The sequence below is a fragment of the Octodon degus genome, unplaced genomic scaffold (genome assembly GCF_000260255.1).
Source record: "Octodon degus isolate 3935 unplaced genomic scaffold, OctDeg1.0 scaffold00223, whole genome shotgun sequence".
Classification (NCBI taxonomy): domain Eukaryota; kingdom Metazoa; phylum Chordata; class Mammalia; order Rodentia; family Octodontidae; genus Octodon; species Octodon degus.
Window position 1 is genome coordinate 841,087 of NW_004524799.1, and position 6,160 is coordinate 847,246.

At 41.7% G+C, this 6,160-nt stretch overlaps 1 long non-coding RNA gene across 1 annotated transcript in view; it reads right to left on the bottom strand.

Moving 5' to 3' along the window:
* The window catches only part of LOC111813786, a 21,580-nt gene that overhangs the window by 1,756 nt on the left and 13,664 nt on the right, over positions 1 to 6,160 (bottom strand). The window contains exon 3 of the long non-coding RNA XR_002818954.1: positions 1,029 to 1,032. This is a non-coding gene — a long non-coding RNA (uncharacterized LOC111813786). The remainder of the gene's footprint in view (positions 1 to 1,028; positions 1,033 to 6,160) is intronic.

Genomic DNA, 6,160 nt, shown 5'->3' on the forward strand with positions numbered 1-6,160 from the left:
AAGTAGGTGCTTTAGACCACTGAGCCATCTCTCCAGCCCCATAAATTCTTTTTAAATAATAAAGAACAACAGAAAGAACTAGAAACACTCAGTCTGAAAAATCCTCAAATAAATGGTCTTCATAGTCTACAAAATAATTTCTTGTGCACTGTAAGAAAATGCTATCTATTGTTTTTATTTATGTATTTATTTTATTTTGCAAGAATGGAGATCTAACCTGGGATCTTAAGCATACAAACCTAGGGCCTTGCATGTACTAGGCAACCACTCTACCAATGAGCTGCTTATTCAGCTGAGCTATTATTTTGTATTTAAATAGAGTCTGTGAATATTGGTGCACACACACAATTTGTGTCAAAGATAAAACCAGTCATTAAATTAAAGGATGGTAAACAGCTGCCAGTGGTAGGACTTAGTTCATCCCTTCCACCACGTGAGAAAGAAATGATTTTATTTTGAGGTCTCACTGTTATACTAGTGTAGATTATGATTTGATTAGGCTTACAGAGTTGCTGAAATGCCCAAAATATTCAGGTGCAATCCTTCCAGCAACAAGGTTTAGAGTGTCTAGCTGTTTCATAAAATTTGTTTCTGCTTTGTTTTGTTTTGCTTTTAGACATTAAACGTAATGTTGGAAATAAATGGAATAAAGCAAATAGATATTTGGCATGGCTAGGACTTCAGCTATTGTTTTGCTTTTATGTTATAGTTGGATATATAATTAAGGCTTCTTGAGAGGTGCCCTTTTTTGAACTCATAAAAGAATCAAAACACTCCCACATATGGCTGTGCTAACATATGGCCTCCGTAATGACTGCGCAAGCAAGACATCTACTCATCTGAAATTTTAGCATGCAATTTCTGTATCAGGTGGGAACCAACAAGCAAAAGCTTTGCTGTCTTTCCCCTGTCGCTGGGAAGAAGTAAGGATCCCCTAGGAAACCCTTTATTGAGAGCCTGAGAGTCAACAGTAATCCTCCAGTTCCTTTCCTGGCCCTAGTTCAGGTGCTACCAGTTCTTTTCCTGACCTTTCTCTCTACAAGATTCTTGCCTCAGAGAGAAAGCGCTGTGCACGGGCAGAGTGGGAGGAGGGAACTGCCTAGACGCAGCCGTCCTTACAGAGGAAGTGCAGAGCTTCTGCCCCCTTGAAGTACCAGGAAGGATGTGACAGAACCAGGCAGGGTCACGCCCCAGCTCGAATGACCCACGCGCCATCCTAGGGAAGCCAAGGTTTCATTTTATTTAGGTCACAGAAGACACATCAGCAGGTCAGGAGCAGTTCCCTGAGGTTATGTCACCAGTCACAGAAGACAAGTCAGCAAGCCTGAAGCCTGCCATTTCTCTGACCCAACCCCTCAAAAACCTGCCAAACAAACCAAAAGAAACCAAACCAACAACCAAAAAACCACTATGAGAAAACACTGTTAGCCCGTAAGAGGTACGCTCTCTACTCTGCTAAGACAGAGGTCTCTTTCAGATTGAGCAATAAGCGCACCTGGACTGTTGCTTCGCGGTCCTCCTTCCCACTCAGGATGAGCTTGCAGAAGTCCGGAAGTCCATTGTTGAGGTGCGTGCTGCACACTGACTGCACAATCTGATGCAATCTGAAAGCTATTCATTTTGATCCACATTCCTTACGTCACAAAAAGTACGTTTAATTGCAGAAGAGTTAGTAAATTATAGTATTTACCCAGAGTGGAGAGGATTGTGCACTAGGGTTTTCTCTAAAAAAAAAGAATTTCAGAAGGGAGACTGAATCATTTCTGAATGCTAGGTTAAGTGTGTTTTCCAGTGGATCATTTTATTTCCAACCTTGAGTGTCTTAAGAATCTTACCACCTCACGTATTTCAACATTAGTCGAGACTCCGTAGAAGACTTATACAGGAGCTTGCTTCTTTCACAACTTCAGAAGCCTTATGGGATCTAGTAGTGAGACTCTGAACACCCTGGGTCAAAGGAATGGGGTAGTATTGGTGGTATCTGATGAAAGTGCCTTTACTCACCTCAGTCTGTTGTCTACCAAGCCCACAGGCAGCATCCTTATCAGCTACTGGCCCTGCTCCAGTCTCCCTTTCTGCCATCTTTGAGGCCATCTGCTGACTTCTCAACACCAACCCCTACCATCCCGCCAAGCTCAGGTTGGCCTTGATACCTGAAAAACCCATGAACCACCTCCCTCATGTCCATTGACCTAGAAGAGATCCTTCCCATCCTTCTGAGGGTGAAGTCTCCCCAAACTTTCGTCATGTTTGCCAGGCGAAACTAACTCCTGTCTCAATAGGCCTTTGCTAGTTGAGTGGTACCTCTTTCAAGCCACACCACAGGCCTTGCCACAGATGCCTGTGCGCTTATTCTGTGTGTTGTTCCTCCTAGCACCCACCCAGCAGAGCAGAGGATCTCATTGGGCTTCCTGGTTCCTTATTAGAACAACCTATTAAGCTTGTTTTGTATAAAAACAAGTAACTACTTTTAGTTTAACTATATCCCAACTATTACATAGAACATATTCACCCTAATTTTTTTCATTATTTATCTGAAATTCACATTTAACTGAGTATCTTGTATATTTATTTGCTAAATCTGTCAACTCTAGGCCTTATTTATCTCTGATCTTTTAGGGTCATTATTTGTGAAGGGGGTATGGTTCTTGCCTACCTGAAGAAAAGCAATGGTGCTATTCTAGAACAATACAGTGGAGCCAGAGACCAAGTGGACCAACTTCAATGGACTCAACACTTCTAGCCTAGGTCCACAGGCCCTGAGAGTAGGAATGGAGCATGTAAGCCTAGCACCCAGCCAAGACTGGCACTGGGCATCAGAAATTCCATTGATAATGACACCAGAGTCTTCAGTAACATTCTAGATACTAATCCATGTCTTTTGTTAACTAATCCCGATGGATTCAAGCCATGTGTTTCTTCATAGAGCTTTTTTATGAGCACAGCAGCTATGATCCAAACATTATTAGAAGAACTTCTGTGAAGCCAGGAGAAATGCATTTTATACCTCATGCATTGATTTTTGATGTTTTGATTATAAATTCCCCCTAGATTTTGCATTCTGGCTATGAGAATGCTTTGTAAATTATTTTATAAACAGTTTTTCTATACTGACTATGTATTTGCAATTGGTTTTGGTGGACATTTAGAGGAGCAAACACACATGAGTGGGCTTTTATTAACTTTCTGAGACTGTCATAATAGAGATTACTACAAACTTGGTGATTGAAGCAACAGAAATTTATTCACGCAATTTTGGAGCTCAGAAGTCTGAAATCCTGAGGCCAGTATCTCCTGAGGGAGTGCTCTGGGGGAGAATCATCCTTCCGCCTCTGGCTCCCTGGTTGCCTCTCACTGTCCTCACCTCACCGTGGCCTCTGTGTCCATGCTTTTCCCTGGTAGATCTTGCTTGTAAGGACATGAATAGTGGCATTTCAAGCTCAACCTCATAATCTAGTGTTACTGCCTCTTTGTACCATCTTTAATCACTTCTGCAAAGATTCTTTTTCCAAACAGATAGCATTTACAAATTCCAGGTGTTAGGACTTGGTATCTTTCAGTGACTGCCAATCAGTCTACTACAGTGTCATATGGCTTCATCTCTTTCTCTCATATTGAAGTTAAATTTTTTTAGAAAAGGCAAGCTTCACAGATCTAAATATGAAAGGATGAAAATGCACTAGAAAAGTTCATTGAGGGAAGGAGTAGAAAATAGGAATTCTAGGGGCTGGCCAAATAGCTCAGCAGATTAAAGCACCTGCAAGCAGGCTTGCAGGGATTGGAGGTTCGATGCCCGGGCCTGCCATGCTGGCCCTGCCCCTGGGATGCACTGAGACAGCAATTGAGACCGGGCGTGGTGGTGTACTCCTGTAATCACAGCTGTTGGGAGGCTGTAAACTGGCAGATCACTACGAGTCCAATCTATGATTTTGTTTTGGTTTCTTTTGCAAAACCTGTGATTGAACTCAGGAGGCCATTGCATTTGCCAGGGAAGCACTTATTCTACTGAGCCATCTCCCTGGCCCACTATGAGTCCAATCTAGTAGTGAGACCCTGAGTACCCTGTAGATCCTTCCCTAAAAATAAAAATAAAAAATTTTTAAAAAGTAGGAGCTCTTTTTCAGTCAATAGGGACAGGCCAATATCAATTTAGAGATTAAATTCCTGTTAGAGTAACACATCTCTGTTTCCACACCACGGCTCACACATTCCATATCGGCTGGTTTATTAGATTTTTTTTCAAATCATCATACAAAGCACTTGAAGACTTTAAATTGTCTCATCCATTCGTTTTTATCCTATCATTTTATTTGAAAGTGAACATTGGGTTTTGAAACATATAAAGGGGAGCTGGGGAGATGGCTCAGTGGAAAAAGCGCTTCCTTGGGAAATGCAAGGAACTGATTTCAATCCCCAGTTCCACCAAAAAAAAAAAAAAAAAAATCACTCACCACTGAAACATATAAGGAAAAAAAAAGAAAAGAAACATATAAGGAAGATAAATCCTCATGTCAAGCTTACTGAAAATAAGAACAAAATGCTATATGTTTTCCTTTAAAAGGTCCAAAAGTGGCTAATATTTGCCAAATTCTCTTAAATTCCAAAAATAAATAAATAAATAAATTTATTTTGTTTGCCTGTGTTTTGCAGTAGTAGAGGTTGAACCCAGAGCCTTTGCACTGAGCTACATCCCCAGGCCTTTTTATTTTGAGATGAGGTCTCGCTAAGTCTCTGAGTTGCCCCAGGCTAGGCTTCAGCTTGTGATCATCTCCGAGTGCTGGAACTGCAGCCCTGAGCTTCCATGCCCGGCCAATAAAGTCCAATCTAAAGTCAGTGAGATCCCTGCTCTGTGCACTCTCACGTCTCAGCTCAGCACGCTGGAGCCGGTTCTCGGTCCTAGGAGAAGCCATGCAACCCTTGAGTTCTGGTGTTAGCCTTCTGAGTGAGAAAGACTGATTACATTTCAAATGATAGTTTTAAAAATTTCATAACATAAAAAGTATCATCTTAGCCATTTCTAAATGTAAGAGAGAGAGAGAGAGAGAGAGAGAGAGAGAGAGAGAGAGAGAGAATGACAGATAGATCAGTAACATTAAGCATATTGACACTGGTACACAACAGATGTCTAAACTTCTTCCATCTTGTAAAACTGAAAGGTTGTGCCCATTTAAACACCTTCCCTCAAGGGCTGGCCAGATAGCTCAGTGGACTAAAGAGCCTGCTTAGGCAGAGCACGGCGGACAAGGTTTGATCCCCAGTATGCTGTGCCAACTCCGCCTGCTGGGCACACTGAGACTGATTGAGACTGGTTGTGGTGGCGCATACCTGTAATCCCAGTGCCTGGGAGGCTGAAAAGAGGAGAATCACTATGAGTCCAGTCTACATGGTGAGATCCTGTAGACCCTGTCCTAAAAATAATAATTAATAACTAAATAAATACCTCCCCCTTCTCCCTGACCCTGGCACCTGGCAACCATTGTTCTATTTCCTGTCTCTAAGAATTTGACTATTCTAGACATTTCAGATAAATGGGGGTCATTCAGTAGTCACCTTTTAGTGTCTGGCTTATTTCATTTCACATCATATCCCTGAGGTCCATCTATGGAGGGGCAGATGTCAGAAGTCCTTTCCTTGGGGCTGGAAAGACAGCTCAGCAGAATAAGTGCTTGCCTGACAAGTGCAGGGTCTTCAGTTCAACCCCCGTACCCCCCCAAAAAAAGAGGTCCTTTCCTTTATAAGGATGAATAGTATTTCATTGTACATATATACTACATTGTTTTATTCACTCATCAATAGATATTTGAATTGCTTCTACGTCTTGACTATTGTGAATAATCTCTAGTGAACATGGCCATTCAAATACTTCTTTGAGATTTTGCTTTTAACCTTTTCAACATATAGTTGTCTTCAATATCTCTGGGGAACTGGTTCTAAGACACCCATGGATAACAAAATTCACAGATGTTCAAGTACTTCATACAAAAATAGCAAATTATTTGCATAGGAGCTATGTACATCCTTCTGTACAATTTATATCATCTTCGCATTACTTATATTTCACACATCCAGGCGTGGTAGATGTAATTATGTCTGTAATCCCAACTCTCGGGAGGTTGAGACAGGAGGCTCACTGAGAATTCAAGACTAGCCTGGGGGCTGC